The following is a 17,125-nucleotide window of genomic DNA, read 5'->3' as shown; positions in this document are numbered from 1 at the left end:
AACCAACTATGCTAATATCCACATAGGGAAGGTTGGGGAATATTCTACTACAGTCATTAGATTGTACTATATATTAATTACCAAAGGAAGGAAAATATAAATCTTTTCTATGAACAATTTGAACATATGCATTAATTAAACAAGAAACAAGAGAGTATTTTTGCCAAATTTGAATGTGGTATAATTGAGACTTAAAAAATGTTAGGTTCATGAAAATTGTCCACTGTATTTGGTTAAGGATAACAAAATCCCACAAATTATGGGCAAATTAAAGCAAAACCACTTCCTTTCCAATTTGGCAGCTTCTTGAATGTTTAGCAAGCTATGAAGGATCATTTTAGTTTATACAGATGAGAGGAGGATGCATGTATGATTCAGAGTCTTTTTCACACAAATAAGCAATTATTTTGGACTTGGGAACTTTGTTAGCTTTGTTTGAGATGCTTGTGAAGTCACAGTCATTTTTACTAACATCTGCTATTTCCATTTATACTCCTCAAAGACATAGTCATATGTAGAAATCAAGGAATTCAGCAAGATGATTTTAAAAAATTAAATGTGATTCATTTTCTTTAAGGCAAAACTCTTTTTTGAACTTTTAAAATAGAAATCATTTATTAATTATTATTATGGTTTTCACTAGTAGTAAAACCAGCTTTGGTATTATTGTCTTTTGTTGTCTTGGTCCATGTTATGTTTCTATATTTGCAGAATAATCCTTACATTCTGTCATATGCTATATACAGACTGGAATATAAATTACTTTTATTTCTAATATATGAAAACAATTGCCTTAAGAGGTTTCAAATCAATTCTTTAAAAAATTTCTCTTGAACAACCAGTCTTTTATATTGTAGCTGCCCTAATTGTAAGCCCAATGTAACACAAATCTAGATAATTTCCAGAGCTTTTTTGCTATACTTGCCTGTCTAGTTACTGTCCTGTAAGCTGTTCCAGGATTATATTACCAACACTGATATTATCTTGTTTTTCTTTAACATTATCGCTTGTTACTATTAGGCTTATTCCTATGTATTTAAATTTTACATTTCATATAAATTTTACTTGGAGACCTCTAACTACATGTTTCCAGATAAGGCCAGAGACTGCATAATCAACATATTTGGATAGTGATATTCACACTTGTGATACAATTTGTGTCAAAATAAGCTTTGTTTCCACATTCAGCAAATATGTATTGAAGGTATCACAATGGATTCTCATTAATGTTAAGGGGGACATACTGAAGACAAAAATATGTTGAAGAAACTACGAAATATACAGGTAATCCTTATTATTTAGGGATTTCATTTTTGTGAATTTTCCCATTCATTAAAATATATTTGTAAATCCAAATCAATACCCAAAGCTTTCACTGTCATTTGGAAAATGTACATGCTCTTTGCAATGAAAAATTTTAGTTGACCAATGCACATGATCCTGGCTGGGGTTGAATAAGATATTGCTTTGCCATCTTATTTCAGTTTTCATATGGTAGAAAATGCCCTTTTTAAATATTCATTTAGTACCATGTTACTCTCATTTTTTTTTTTTTTTGCCTTTTCTTGGTAATTTTACTATCTAACGTGATAAAATAACCCCAAAGCCTAGTGTTGCAGTGTTGTCTAAGGTTTCTAAGTGTCAAAACAGCTCTGATGTGCCTTAGGAAAAAATATCTGTGTGAGATAAATGTCATTCAATCATGAGGTATAGTGTTGTCATCCATGAATTCAGCATAATGAATCAACAATATATATTAAATAAGGTGTTTTAAAACAGAAACATACATAAAACAAGATTACTGCTTATAGGTTAAAGATGATGTTATACACCAGAGACTTCCAGAAACCTAACTCTCGATTTTGTCTTTATTTCACAAAGAAGCAATGATTCAATTATTGCTAACTCAGTGTTCACAGTGACTTTAGAGAACATAATTACCATGAATAATGAAAATCGACTTTCCATACAATTTTTCACAGTGAAGCACACTGTAAGACTTCTGTGAAGTTTAAAAGAAGCACAGGCAAAGGAAAAAGCAAAGAGGTGAGCTTAATCAAGATGCGCTGGATGTTAATGGGTGGTCTAGATCAGGAGTCCCAGGAATGTGTTTGGATGAGTAGAGGGTCTAGTGATGAAAAACACAAGCCACTAAACTGAGGACTTCGATTTTACTTTAAAAAATAATGTTATTTTGAAGCCTTGAGTAAGATAAAACTTGTTTAGGTTTTAAATATATTTGTTGAGAATGTGTTAAATGCAATCATTGAAATATGTCTATGATATTCATAACAAATAAATCAGTTGATATTTATTCCAATTATAATTATCAATTATAGATCCAGATAAATTAATATCTCTAATTTATACTCTGAAATAACTTCTTTTCTGATTTGTTAATAAAGATTCTTTATAAACAATATATATTACTACCCATATAATACTGATCCAAAAATTCAATATAATTGAGTAAATAGTAATACCCCAATTTTGTAAAATTAGTAATTGTTCTAACTTAAGTATCTTTCAAGCAAATATAAAATTGGTATATGGGGAGATTATTTGGTTGACTTTTATTGAGAAAATTAAATACTTTTACTACATTGCAGGAGAGATAAACCAAATGGCTGCTATTAGAAAATCACATTTGTTATATTTCCTTTTGTTTTATTCAATTTGTATGACTTAAATTAATTAATTCATTAGAGATGTATGTTATTAATTTAAAAAAACACACATTGTGTAGAAGCTATATCTTAGGACAAGCTGTGTTCCTCTGTGACTCATTACCAAAAGGCCCATCTGGAGACATGAAAAGAAAAATCTATTCCTTAAACTCCAAAGAAAGCGTTATTATCTACTCCATGTGAAGAGAGATTTGGGAAGCTTTTTCTAAATGTGCACTTCAAAGATTGACAAATTGTCTATCCCACTGAAGAGCAGAAACAGCACCAACGGCATGGCAAAGTTAAATGAATTCCAATTACTAAAAGCAAACATATAAACATCTGTAATTCTAATGGTCGTAATAAATCTCAGTAGTTGAAAAAAGAAAAAAAAATCCTAGTTGGCTTGATAATTGGATCAATTTTTCACTTATGGGCTGTCAATTACTTGACATTTTAATGCATGCCAAATACAGCTAAAAGTATTTTAATTAGAATAACGTTGCAAAAACTAACCCTGCAGCTTTAATTGTGATTCTGATGCACAAAATGTGCATTTGAATACCTATTTACTGAGAAGGAGTTAATTAAAAGCATAGTTTTATATTGAACATGCACTGGGCAGAAAGAGAGGAAAAATAATTGGCAATTAGGAATATGTAAGAGTCCACTTTATAAAGCTTAGCAAGCTTGCCAGAAACTTTAAACAAGTTGAGAATTTCATTATTATTTTGAATAGTACCAGAAGTTGTAACAATTCAATATTCCCTACATAGACATAGAATGTCTGTGGTTGTTAGTTTCAAAAGTTTCAATATTACTATAACATTAAGTTATATTTATGTTGTTACTATGTTAACAATTTATATTTATATTTAGGCTACCATTAGCAATCCATAAGACTGAGTAACACCTCCCTTTTCTCATTGAAGTTTGGAACCAGTTTAGCATAAGACAAAGTCAGAAGAGAAGCCAAACCTTCTACATTTCTAATAAAATTAGTATTGAGGACATATCTTGAAGCCCCAAGGGGACTGCTCATTCCCTGTCTTGGTGTAAAATAATCAAATTACAAACCATTTTGTTCATTCTACCTCTTCTAGAAAGTTTATAAAATTAGTATAATTTCCTTTCCCAGCATTTAGATGGCAGAATTCTAGGCTTCTGTGTTGTTTGCTGATGATGCTTTTAGCAAGGTCTCAGTAAAGAGGAGAGGAATATAGTGGATCCCAATGGAACATTTTGTCCAAATAAATCCTACAGTCACTGTTCAGCTTCCTCACACTGGTCCAGAGTAGGACAAAAATAGGATGACACCAAATCTGTCTCATTTAGAACCATTTATAGTTAGTATCATAAAATAAAAAAAAATCTTAAATTAATGACTATCACCCACTGTCAAGAAAATTCTTTCCACTGCTATAAGGAATAAGGTAAAGCAGAGTTTTTTTATTTTTTTATTTTTTTATTTTTTTATTTTATTTATTTATTTTTTTTTTTTTAGAAAATTTCTTTCTTATGGAAACCAGAGCAATGGTAAAGAGGCTTTTCTTCAGATATGGCCATCTAGAAAAGTTAGTTTGCCTTTAAGAAGCAAAGAATTTATGCTTTGTAAAGTGGCAAAATTAAGACCAGAACTGGGCTGCCCAGTCACAAGTCCATTGATTGTCATATGTCTGTAGTGTTTATTTTCTTTCTCTCTTTGGTTTGTCATCAAAGTACGTTCCATGCATTACTTATCTAAAAATGTCTGATCCACCAGGGCAGGGCTCCTGCCAGTCTTGGTCATCATTTTAAACTTAGTGGCAGGTGCAATGCCAGTCAATGCTAGATAATGCTAGAGCTTCAACAAATATATTTGAATGAATTAATAAATAACCAACAGGTTGGTAACCACCCTCAAGGAGGTGGAGCATAAACTTCACCCTTCAAGTGTGAGCTGCACATGGTGACTTCCATCTAAAGAATACAGTGTGGAAATAAGAAAAAGAAGAACTTTACTATGAAGAAACCGGAGAAATACCACCTCAGGAAGGTGACCAAGGATACAATCAACAAAGAAAAAATTCATACTGATAATATTTACCCTTGGTATGATGTGATAAAAGTGGCAATTTGCTTCTGTGGTCTTCTTCCTAAGAACAGATAACACCAGATAATTAATGAAAACAAACAAACAAACAAAGTAAGTCTAATCCCAATTGAGAGACACTCTACAAAATGTCTGATTAGGACTACTTAAAACTGTCAAGGACCTTTTCATATACCTGTTGGTCATTTGTTTGTGTCCTTTGAAAGAATGTTTATTCAAATTTTTGCCCATTTTTAAATGTGGTTTCTTTTTTCTGCTGTTGAGTTATAGGATTTCTTTATTTAAAAAATTAAACTCTTATCAGATACTTGTTTTACAATTCTTTTCTTACATTGTATAGGTTACCTTTTCAGTCTGTTGATTATTTTTCTTTGCTCTGCAGAAGGTTTTTAGTTTGATGTAGTCACAATTACCTATTTTTTTCTTTTATTGTCTGTGTTTTGGTGTCATAATTAGAAAATTATTGACAAGACCAATGTTGTGAAACTTTTCCTCTATGTTTTCCTCTAGGAGTTTTCTAGTTTCTAGTCTTACATTTAAGCATTAATATTTAATCCATTTGGAGTTACTTTTTATATATGGTATAAAATAAGAGTCCAATTTATTTATTTACCTGTGGATATCAGGTTTTCTCAACACTATTTATTGAAGAAAGAATCTTTTCCCATTATGTATTCTAGGCAACTTTGTTGAAGACCAGTTGACCACACACATATGTATGAGTTTATTTCTGGGCTCTCTATTCTATTCTGCGCTGTAGGCCTTTATGTCTGTCTTTATGCTAAAATCATACTGTTTTAATTACTGTAGCTTTGTAATATATTTTTGAAATTGGTAAATGTGATGCCTCCAGTTTTGTTCTTTTTTTTTTTTTCTCTCAAAATTGTTTTGGCTATTTAGGGACTTTTGTAGTTCTATGGGAACTTTAAGATCTTTTTTATATTTTTGTAAAAAAATATGTCATTGAGATTTTGATGGGTACAGTATTAACTCTGTAGCTCACTTTATTAGTCTGTTTTCATACTGCTGATACAGACATACTTGATGCTGGGAAGAAAAAGAGAAAAGAGGTTTAATTGGACTTACAGTTCTGCATGGCTGGAGAGGCCTCAGATTCACGGTAGAAGGTGAAAGTCACTTCTTACATGGTGGCAGCAAGAGAAAATGAAGAAGAAGCAAAGGAAAAACCCCTGATAAGATCTCGTGAGACTTATTCACTATCAGGAGAGTAGCACAAGAAAGACTAGCCCCCCATGACTCAATTACCTTCCCCTGAGTCCCTTCCACAACATGTGGGATTTCTGGGAGATACAATTCAAGTTGAGATTTGAGTGGGGACACAGTCAAACCATGTCATTCTGCCCCTGGCCCCTCCAGATTTCATGTCCTCACATTTCAAAACCAATCATTCCTTCCCAACAGTTCCCTGAAGTCTTAACTCATTTCAGCATTAACCCAAAAATCTGCAGTCCAAACTGTCATCTGAGACAAGGCAAGTCTTCTCCACCTATGAGCATGTAAATTCAAAAGCAAGCTAGTTACTTCCTGGATACAATGGGGGTACAAGTATTGGGTAAATACAGCCATTCCAAATGGGAGAAATTGGCCAAAACAAAGGGGTTACAGGGCCCATGCAAATCTGAAATCCAGTGAGACAGTCAAATTTTTAAAGCTCCAAAATGATCTCTTTTGACTTCAGGTCTCACATCCAGGTCATGCTGATACAAGAGATTAGTCCCCATGGTCTTGGAACTCTATCCCTGTGGCTTTGCAGGGTACAGCCTCCCTCCTGGTTGCTTTCACCTGCTGGTGTTGAGTGTCTGTGGCTTTTCCAGCACACGGTGCAAGCTGTCAGTGGATCCACCATTCTAGGGTCTGGAGGATGGTGGGCCTCTTCTCACAGCTCTACTAGATGATGCCCCAGTAGGGACTCTGTGTGGGGGCTCTGATCCCACATTTCCCTTCTGCACTGCCCTAGCAAAGGTTCTCCATGAGGGCCCTGCCCCTCCAGCAAACTTTTGCCTGGGCAAGCTGGTGTTTCCATACATCTTCTGAAATGTAGATGGAGGTCCCAAACCTCAATTCTTGACTTCTGTGCACTCACAGGCTCAACACCATGTGGAAGTTGCCAAGGCTTAGGGCTTCCACTCTCTGAAGTCACAGCCTGAGCTCTACATTGGCCCTTTTCAGCCATGGCTGGAGCTGCTGGGACACAGGGCATCAAGTCCCTAGGCTGCACAAAGTCCCTAGGCCCAGCCTAAGAAAGCACTTTTTCCTCCTGGGTCTCTGATGGGAGGGGCTGCTATGAAGGTCACTTACATGGGGATTAACATTAGACTCTTCGCTACTTATGCAAATTTCTGCAGCCAGCTTGAGTTTTTCTTTTCTACTGCATCATCAGTCTGCAAGTTTTCTGAACTTTTGTGCTGTTTCTCTTTTAAAATGGAATGCTTTAAATAGCATCCAAGTCACTTTTTGAATGCTTTGCTGCTTAGAAATTGCTTCCGCTGGATACCTTAAATCATTTATCTCAAGTTCAAAGTATTACAGTTTTCTGGGGCAGGGGCAAAATGTGCCAGTCTCTTTGCTAAAACATATCAAGAGTAATCTTTGCTCCAGTTCCCAGCAAGTTTCTCATCTCCATCTGAGACAACCTCAACCTGGACCTTATTGTTCATATCACTATCAGCACTTTTGTTAAAGCCATTCAACAAGTCTCCAGGAAGTTCCAAACTTTCCCATATTTTCCTGTCTTCTTCTGAACCCTCCAACTGTTCCAATCTCTGCCTGTTACCCAGTTCCAAAGTTGCTTCCATATTTTTGGGTATCTTTTCAGCATCACCCTACTCTACTGGTACCAATTTACTGTATTAGTCTGCTTTCGTGCTGCTGATAAAGACATACCCGAGACTGGGAAGAGAAAGAGAAAAGAGGTTTAATTGGACTTACAGTTCCACGTAACTGGGAAGGCCTCAGTCTCATGGCAGGAGGTGAAAGGCACTTCTTACATGGCAATGGCAAGAGAAAATGGGGAAGAAGTGAAAGCACAAACCCCTGATAAACCCATCAGATCTCATGAGACTTAGTCACTGTCATGAGATAGGAGGGGAAAGAGTGCCTCCCATGACTAAATTACCTCCCCGCTGAGTCCTTCCCACAACACATGGGAAATCTGGGAGATACAATTGAAGTTGAGGTTTGGGTGGGGACACAGCCAAACCATATCAATCACTTTGGGTAGAATGAACAGTTTAATAATATTAAGTCTCCAATTCATGGATGCAGAATGTTTTTGTTTATTTATGACTTCTTTAAATTTTTTCATCAATGTTTTATTGCTTTCAGTGTACTAGCCTTTTACCTCTTAGATTAAGTTTATCCCTAAGTATTTTATTCTCTTCGATGCTATTGAAAATGGGATTGTTTTATTAATGTCCTTGTCAAATAGTTTGCTGTCAGTGTAAAAAACACAACTGATTTTTGTATGTTGATTTTGTACTGCAGTTTACTGAATTCATTCATTAGTTCTAACAGTTCGTTTGTTGAGGCTTTAAGATTTTCTACACATAAAATACAGCATATTCTCACATATAAGCAGGAGCTAAATGATGAGAACTCATGTACACATAGGGTGGAACGACATACACTGGAGCCTTTTGGAGGGTGGAGGGAGAGGATCAGGAAAAACAACTAAAGGGTCCTAGGCTTCATACCTGGGTGATGAAACAATCTGTATAACAAACCCCTATGGCACAAGTTTACCTATGTAATGAACCTACACTTGTACCCCTGAACTTAAATATTAAAAAAACTATAGAAATAAATTTAAAAATTTTAAAAAATCACATCATCTGCAAAATGGCCAACAGGTATATGAAACATATTCAATATCTCTTGTTATCGGAGAAATGAAAATCAAAATTACAACATCACCTCACACCTATTAGTATGGCTATTACCAAAAAAACAAAAGGTAACTGTTGATGAGAATATGGAGAAATTGAAACCCTTGTATGCTGTTGTGGGAATGTAATATGGTACAGTCACTATGAAAATAATATGGAGATTCCTCAAAAAATTAAAAATAGAAGTACCATATGATCCAGCAATCCCAGTTCTGAGTATATATCAAAAAGAATTGAAACCAGGACCTCAAGAGATCTGCACCTCTATCTACATTGCAGCATTATGTACAATAGTCAAATATAGAAACAACCTAACTGCACATTGACAGATGAATAAAGAAAATACATATATGTATCATATTTTCTTTATGTATATGTGTATTGTGTGAATATGTGTGCATGTACATATATACACATAAAATGGAAAATTATTCATTCTTAAAAAAGAAAGAAATCCTGCCATATGCAACAACATGAATGAGTCTGGGGGACTCTATGCTAAGTAAAACAAGCCAGTGACTGAAGGACATGATTCCATTTGTATAAGTCATCAAAAATGGCTAAACTCAGTTACTGTTTTCAAGCTGCTGTTGCTTCTGTGATGAAGGAAACTTTTGGTCAAAGGATGGTGCATGAAAAATATGAATAGAAACTTGGTACTATTATCACTCCAGATACATGGAAAGAAGCTACAAAAATATCATAGAAATTGGTAGAGAAAAGCTAAATAAAATAAAATTTTTACTTAAAAAAAAAGTAAGAGTTAATGCAACTGGAAAGAATAAGTTTCCCACTTGTAGAATTTGTATAAGTTCTGGGTACCAACCAGCTTCTCATTACCATCACGACTGTGCCCACAAAAGGGAATTTTATGTTGTATGGGAAAAGGTTTTGTATTAAAAAAACTACAAACAAATGTCTATTTAGATGTGTTATGACATTTTTGACTTTCTATTATTTTATTTTATTTTATTTTATTTTTTTTGAGACGGAGTCTCGCTCTGTCGCCCAGGCTGGAGTGCAGTGGCCAGATCTCAGCTCACTGCAAGCTCCGCCTCCCGGGTTTACGCCATTCTCTCACCTCAGCCTCCCGAGTAGCTGGGACTACAGGCGCCCGCCATCTCGCCCGGCTAATTCTTTGTATATTTTTTTTTAGTAGAGACGGGGTTTCACCGTGTTAGCCAGGATGGTCTCGATCTCCTGACCTCGTGATCCGCCCATCTCGGCCTCCCAAAGTGCTGGGATTACAGGCTTGAGCCACCGTGCCCGGCCTTGACTTTCTATAATTTTAATTTGTCCTTTGATAATATTAAGCACAAATCCTGTATGTACTGCTGCACAGTAGAGCACATATAATATTGTACTATATTATGCAATTATGCAATTTAATAATTAAGAAGGTAGAATTCATGTTGAATTTTTAATTTTTAAGGTATAACATAGTTACAAAATCATGTTTTAAAAGACGTAAGTTTAAACCAGGAATGTTGACCAATATTCATCCTTTCACTCTCAAAAATTCTGAATAGCGACAATGGAACTAGTCTTCGGCCTCAAGTAGTTATTTTCCTCACAGGCATTTCATCGAACTGGAATACATGGCAAATTTAATGAAAATAACTTCCAAGTTTTATGTACTTTTTATTTAATGTTATTCACATAATTCCTATCCCCTCCCTCTATTTACAGGTACTGCAAAAGTGACAAGATTATGGACATTTTGCTCTGAACTTAACATCCAGGTTTATAATTCTTCCCTCGTTCCTTATTCATTGCGTAGCTTTTAGAATCAGCAGAACCTTAATTAATTGTAGTTTCACAGGGTATTTAGATGTTTGAAGCCATTACTGTTGAATGGTGCCTTAGTAATTAACCTAGATCCAAATCACAGACAAATTGAATTTGTCATTTTAAAATTTGTTCTGAAGCTGAAGTGCCAATTCCTTTCATATAAGAACAAGAACACAAAGAACACCCTGTGTTCTTTCGTGAATCCAGTGAATACACTGGATTTCAGAAAAACACATGTTAAAAACATTACCTTGAATTCAAACCATCATGAAAGTCAGGATAAGTGTTCATCTATGATAATGTGAAATGGAAATGAATCACCAATCTTCGGGAAAAGTCTTTGGAGTACAAACCCAATTTTTGTTTTTACCTTGTCCTCTCCTATCAAAAAAATGAACAGAACAAAGCAAAAGAAATCTAAAATGAAATATTCAAACTCAGAAGTAGAACATAGAATGGTAGTTTCCAGAGGCTGGGTGGAAATGGGGAGTTGTTTTTCAATAATGTTTTAGTTATGCAAGTGAATAAGTTCTAGAGATCTGCTGTACAGTATAGTGCCTATAATTAGAGTACTGTTCTATATTGTGCACTTTAATAATTATTTAAGAAGGTAGAACTCATGTTGAGTTCTCTTACCAAACACACATGCATATACAAAACAAAACAAGGGGCAGGAGGAAATTTTTGGAGGTAATACATATGCTTATTGCCTTGATTGTGGTAGTGGTTTCACAATATATATGTAAGTCCTAACTCATCAAATTTTAAACATTATATATGTGCAGGTTTTAATATATAAATTATACCTCAGTAAAGCTGTTTTTAAAAACTGTTAATTTAATAAAGAAAAAAATGATGAGCCAAAGAAAACATGGTGATATCCAAGGTAAATGTAATGGACCTTGGATGGAATCCCGGTAAAGAAAAAACCATTAGGTTAAACCTAAGAAAATCTAAATAATGTATGGACTGTAGTTACTAATAATGTATCAATATTAGTTCACTAATTGTAAAAAATGTATCATAATAATGTACACTGTTAATGGTAGGGGAAACTAGGGGCAAGATATATGTACTAAATTAGAAATATGTCTGTAAATATAAAATTGTTCTAAAATATGATTTATTTCAAAAATTATAAAATTAACACATGAAACATCATTGGCATAATAATGTTCTAGAAATGAGTAAGGTATGAGAACATTTAAAGTAGGCATACATTAATTAAGGTTCATGGAGTCCTTAATTTTGTCAAGATTGTCTTTAGGACTGCTTAGAAGAATGAGCTAGTACATAAGAGGAAGAAAGTACTGCAATTCACAGACGTGTAAATATGAAAGAAACCTAGTCAAAAACTTGCAGGCATTTGCAGTACTCTAACATAAAATCACTTTTCTCCAGTTTTTGAAAAAATGGGTTAGTCTTTAAGTTTCTCTATTTTCAATTTAATTAATTGATTTAGAGAAATTTTGACAGTGTCTATTGCATTTTTTTCTCTTTAAATATTTTTTCATAAAGGCAAGGTCATTTTTATGTGCCAGAGTAACTAATTTTTTTGAAAGTTGGTTGTTATAAGAGTCAACTTATATTCATTTAAATACTGAACTAATGAAAATAAGGGGGCAAATTAAAGTTTAAGGGTCAACAAGGCAATTTGGTTTGGTGGTTAACATCTTTTGGCCAAGAGCTTTTTTTTTTTTTTTTTTTTTTTGTTAATTAGCGGTTTTCTGTTCAAAAAGTTGCTTTCATTTATTTTTGAAAAAAAACTAAACTTTTATAGTTTAGAATAGTTTTAGATTTACAAAAAAAAAAAAAAATGCAAGGATAATACAGAGAGTTTCTATGTACCATCACACCTATTAACAGTTTCCCCTATTATTAACGTACTAGTGTGGTGTATTTGTCACAATTAATTGCTTTTCTCATTAGTTTGATGTCACTTGTTCTTGGGAGAAACACCATAATCACCTGGCTGAGGAAGTGTTTGTCAGTTTCTCTGCTATCAAATTACTCTTCTCCGCCTTCCCATACTGTGCTGTTTAGATGGAAGTCATTATGTACACCAACACTTAAAAAATGGGAAGTTATGCTACACCTACTTGAGAGCATAGTATCTACATAAATTATTATAATTCTTCAGATTCACAGATTTGTCTATTCTCCCCTAGTTACTTGCTTATTCAGTGTTTTGTATCAATGGATTCATGGATAATTATTTTATGCTTTGGTTTATAATCTTGTAATACTTTGTTTACTTTGCTATCGAAATTGTTTCAGCTTGGGCCATTGGGAGCTCTTTCAATTGAGTCCTATGTCCCTCTGACATATCCCCTCTGCATCCTTGTAGGTTTTTTCTTAAAAAATAACTTTCTTACCTTCTGCAACTATAAGATGCTCCAAGCTGTATCTGCAATTTTGGCCAGATTTTTTTTTTTTTTAAGAATAGGATCAGCTTTGTTATCTTCAACAGTGAATTCAACTTTAAATGAAATTAATTTTTAAACTAATTTATGTACAACTTAATACACAAATTTGTGTACTAATCTAATTTCTGTACAAAATTTGTGTACGGTCTAATTTGTGTACAACTACAGGTATTCTTGTACTTATGCATTAACATTTCTGAAATTCTGAAAATTAGTTATTTAGCATCAATGTTATTTAGCTGATTTATTGTTGCCTATGCTGATCTTTAAAAGTGTAAATTGCACAAGAACACGTGAACACAAAAATGTACATTCAGTCGATTATTAAAATTATGAAGACATAAAAATATAAGTATTGGCAGTGTTTTGGGAAAAGAAAGGAAAACAATGTTCTAAGTGAAGGGGCCAAGAAATTGGTTCTGAGGATACATGGCACCTCGATTGGAAACTTTCAGGTTCTACTTCTCCGGAGCTGTCTCTTCAAATCTGAAGCGACTTGCTTAGAGCCACTTTTACTATAACTATTACTTACCTTAGGTAGGAGAATCTTAAGTTAGAACGCAACTTCTCATTTTTATAAAATCTGCTGTTACCAATCTAGCTGTGAAGTCTGCCTTGGTGTCCAGCCAAATCTTGGTCACTGCCTCATAGAGCTCTGGTTCCTAGAACTTCGCTCTTGGTCTCTGTCTTAACTGTATGCCACGAGGTCCAATTCCTTCAACACTGGCCATGCCTACTTAATATTCTTAGTATCACAATCTCCTAGCTTTGATTCAATACCTAGCTGCTTAACTGGGGTTTGACTATCTGCCGAGAGACTTCTCCACAGCCAAATGTCATGTGACTAAATTTTGTTGCATCTTTCATACAGTCCAGTTCTCTTTTATAAAAGTCTTCAAACCGGATCTCTGCCAATCGTCATTTACTCTGGAAAACTTGGGTTGTCCCGGTATAGGCCACTTGCTCACATCGCCCACCCACAGCTAATCAGATCACACTGAAGGTGTTGGTTTATTAAACTTAAAGCAAACATTTTAACATGAATAGGTGATTCTAGAACTCTGACAAGTTTTCAAATGACAAATATGGTGGATGTAGGGCAGAATCCACTTCAGAATCTTCTTTTTCAATTTCAGTTGTTCCCCTACTTGTACCTCCTAAAACCTAACATTTCTATTACAGACAAACACACTGGCACTCTCAACACAAAGGATTTGGTAAAATAGAACCCTCTCATTCCAAAGGTTACCCTTGATTTACCTATGTGAATCCATTTAGTTTATCTCACTGGCTATATTTCAGAGATGTGGATAATGCCAAAATAGAGCAAGAGAAAGTGATGTAGTCCTTGCTGGAAAAGTCAGAAAATTAAACACCAGCATTCTATTAAATGATAGGTAGATGTAAGGCTTGTTTCTGCAGCTAAAAATGAAGCCAACACAATGGAAACAGAGATGCAAAAGAATGTGGGTAAAACTGGATGCTGAAGATACCTTTTGAGCCCCACTGTCCAATTGCACTTGAAGGTACTCTTATTCCTTGAACATATCAATATATGAGTCAATACAATTCTTTTTTGTCGGCTTCTGGTATTATCAGAAAAGGCAAGTAGCATAGTGTAAATGTTATAGATATTAGAATGAGACAAACCTGAATCGAATTTTGCTTTATCTAGTTATATGAATTCAGTGAAGTTACTTAGCCTTTCTGAAGATGTAAAATACATAATTTGCTCTTAATTCTACTTCAATGCAATATATAGTATTCTTGTAAAAATATTGTTTAAGATAGTTTGATTATTAAAGTGAAAGTCTTTTAATGACAGTTTAAAAATAGGTAATTGAGTCATTGATCTCGACTGTAAACTTAAAGTTGAAACCAAACTAAAAGTTTAATTAGTAATTTAAGTTTGATCTATTAGACATATAAGAGAAGTTTAAATATTTAGGAAGTTTGTTGTTTTTGTTGTTGCTAGAGAACTGAAATACATTAAAAAGAAATCTAAAATAATTAATAATAACTTTAGAACCCTATTGTTTAAAATTTGACCATGTGTAATTAAATGTGGAAACAAGACTAACCATTCCTTAAAGTCCCCTTAGAAATCATTCAAATCCAATAAATTTATGTATAGAATAAAAAATTTGTAGAATGAGTTAAAGTTACAATTTTTTTTAATTATAATGATTTTAATATTTAGTCTTAAACTTGAAAAATAATTCTTCTAAATTGTCTTTTAATTGTGATTTTATATCAAAATCACCATCAAGTGTATCAAAAACCTTGTGTCAATGTCACTCAATTCACTTACCTGTAAATAACTCTTTAAAAACAGAACTGTATAATGACAAAGTATGTCTGATGGATCATCTTTCCTTTTGTCTATTTTGTTTATAGGTGATATGTTTGCATGGTAAAAATGACAAAAAACCCTGCCTTATGAAGTACAATAATAAATACATCCTTCATTTGATTAATTTTCTCAAAACACAACTTCTTTCCACAGCAATAGTGTTATCAGTCACTTGTGCATCCTCTAGCCTCAAAGATCTTCTGTGCACGTATATCTTTTGCTCATATAAATAGCACTATATTATACCTTGCTCCACACCTTACCTTTCTTACTCAACAATATATCTGTTGAGATTCTTCCATATTGTTATGTATTAATAACCTCATCTTTAAAATGGCTGATAGTGTTTTAGTATGTGAATTTATCATTATTTAGTAGACCAATTCCCTGTTGATAGCTATTTAGGCTTACTTGGTTTTTCCTATGCCGTTACAAATAATGTTTCAATGAATATCTGTGTATGTACATAGACACTGTAGAAAGAATTGTATATGTGTTTTACATATTTATTGTCAAATTTTATCCATAGAAATTATTCCAATTTAAAACCCTACCAAATCCCACAAGATACAGATAAGATCGTATTTCCAAAATGTTTTAACTGAATTCTCCACTATATGTGCTGGTTACCAAAGGGCCCTGTGTTGTATTTAGTTCATTTAAAAATAACAAATTTAATATTAAAAATAGTAATAACTGATAAGGGGTTCCTACATGTGAAGCATCCTATCATATTACATTTCTGTAAAGTTTACGTTACTGTCATATTAATCCTTTACAATAATAATAGTCTTACTTTCTTTTTAATAGATAAAAAATTAGAGCAATACAGAGTTCCTAGGGACACATAGCTTGAAACTGGTAAAGACTGTAGTCACTTCCTAAGAAGCTACATTGCATTGCTAATAAACTCATTTATTAGTCAGAAATTCTAAGTTATGTAGTAATAATAACTTCCAAATCTCAGTAACATTTAAAAGTTGATTTTCATGTGTGCAGTGCACAGCAGGTCCAGGAGATTCTCCAGGGAAGTTTTCCCTCTGTAATGCTCAGTGCCTCACCTCCATATCAGCATGTGCTGCCCTAATCACCAAGGCAGGGGAAGACAGTACATCTCTTTTTCTTTTTTTTCTTTTCTTTTATTTTCATTTTTCTTTCTTTTCTTTTCTTTCTCTCTCTTTCTCTTTCTTTCTTTCATTCAAAGTTTTATTTTTAAACTTTTAAAATTTGAAAACAACTCACCTACATTAAATAATACAGTTTCCAAAGCTGAACGTGCTCACTTAGAGCTTAGTTTTTCTGCTTGAAGTACAAACGCAATTTCCTAACACTCCTAGGTGGGAACACTACTGTTTGAAGATCTCTGATTAGATGAACTGATCGATTTCAGTTGGTAACATCCCTTTTTCTTCCTTAGTAAGAGTTGAAAAAATTCTACAATAGATGCATTTTCCTAGTTTTACACCGATAATTTCATCCCAAATGTCTCCTGGGAAGCATAGACCATGTACAGGAATCCACCTTCATCCTTCTCACTCTCATACACCTCTGAGATTGGTGTGGAGGCGCTCACCATGCTGTGTCCCCCTTCGCTGACAGGAAGAAGGCTTGAGTAGCACTGAGCTGTAAGCGCTTTCTAATTGTCTTGATGAGCTCACTGACGTTGACGTGGTCAGGTACAAGGAACCTCGTTTTATTCAGGACAGGAAGCTGTTTTTCACCCTTGTATCATTCTATTATCACCGGGATTTTGGTTGGATGCTGCACTCGAATAAGTCGGACATCTACCCTTCGTTGGAAGGTGCGGCGCTTCTCGAAGGTCTCCGACCACATGTTGCTGGGGTCTGGACGCTAGGGTCCCAGCGGCTCCCAGGGCGGGGGTGGGGGCGGCG

The 17,125-nt window shown here is 34.2% G+C and overlaps 1 pseudogene; it reads right to left on the bottom strand.

The window, feature by feature from the left end:
* Positions 1-16,692: 16,692 nt before the first annotated feature.
* LOC108541923 (microtubule-associated proteins 1A/1B light chain 3B pseudogene) lies at positions 16,693-17,066 on the bottom strand (annotated as a pseudogene).
* Between the last annotated feature and the right edge of the window lie 59 nt (positions 17,067-17,125).

The sequence above is a fragment of the Rhinopithecus bieti genome, unplaced genomic scaffold (assembly GCF_001698545.2).
Source record: "Rhinopithecus bieti isolate Rb0 unplaced genomic scaffold, ASM169854v2 scaffold_1895, whole genome shotgun sequence".
Classification (NCBI taxonomy): Eukaryota; Metazoa; Chordata; class Mammalia; order Primates; family Cercopithecidae; genus Rhinopithecus; species Rhinopithecus bieti.
The sequence above is the reverse complement of the archived record's forward strand: the minus strand, read 5'-3'. Positions and strand labels throughout refer to the sequence as shown.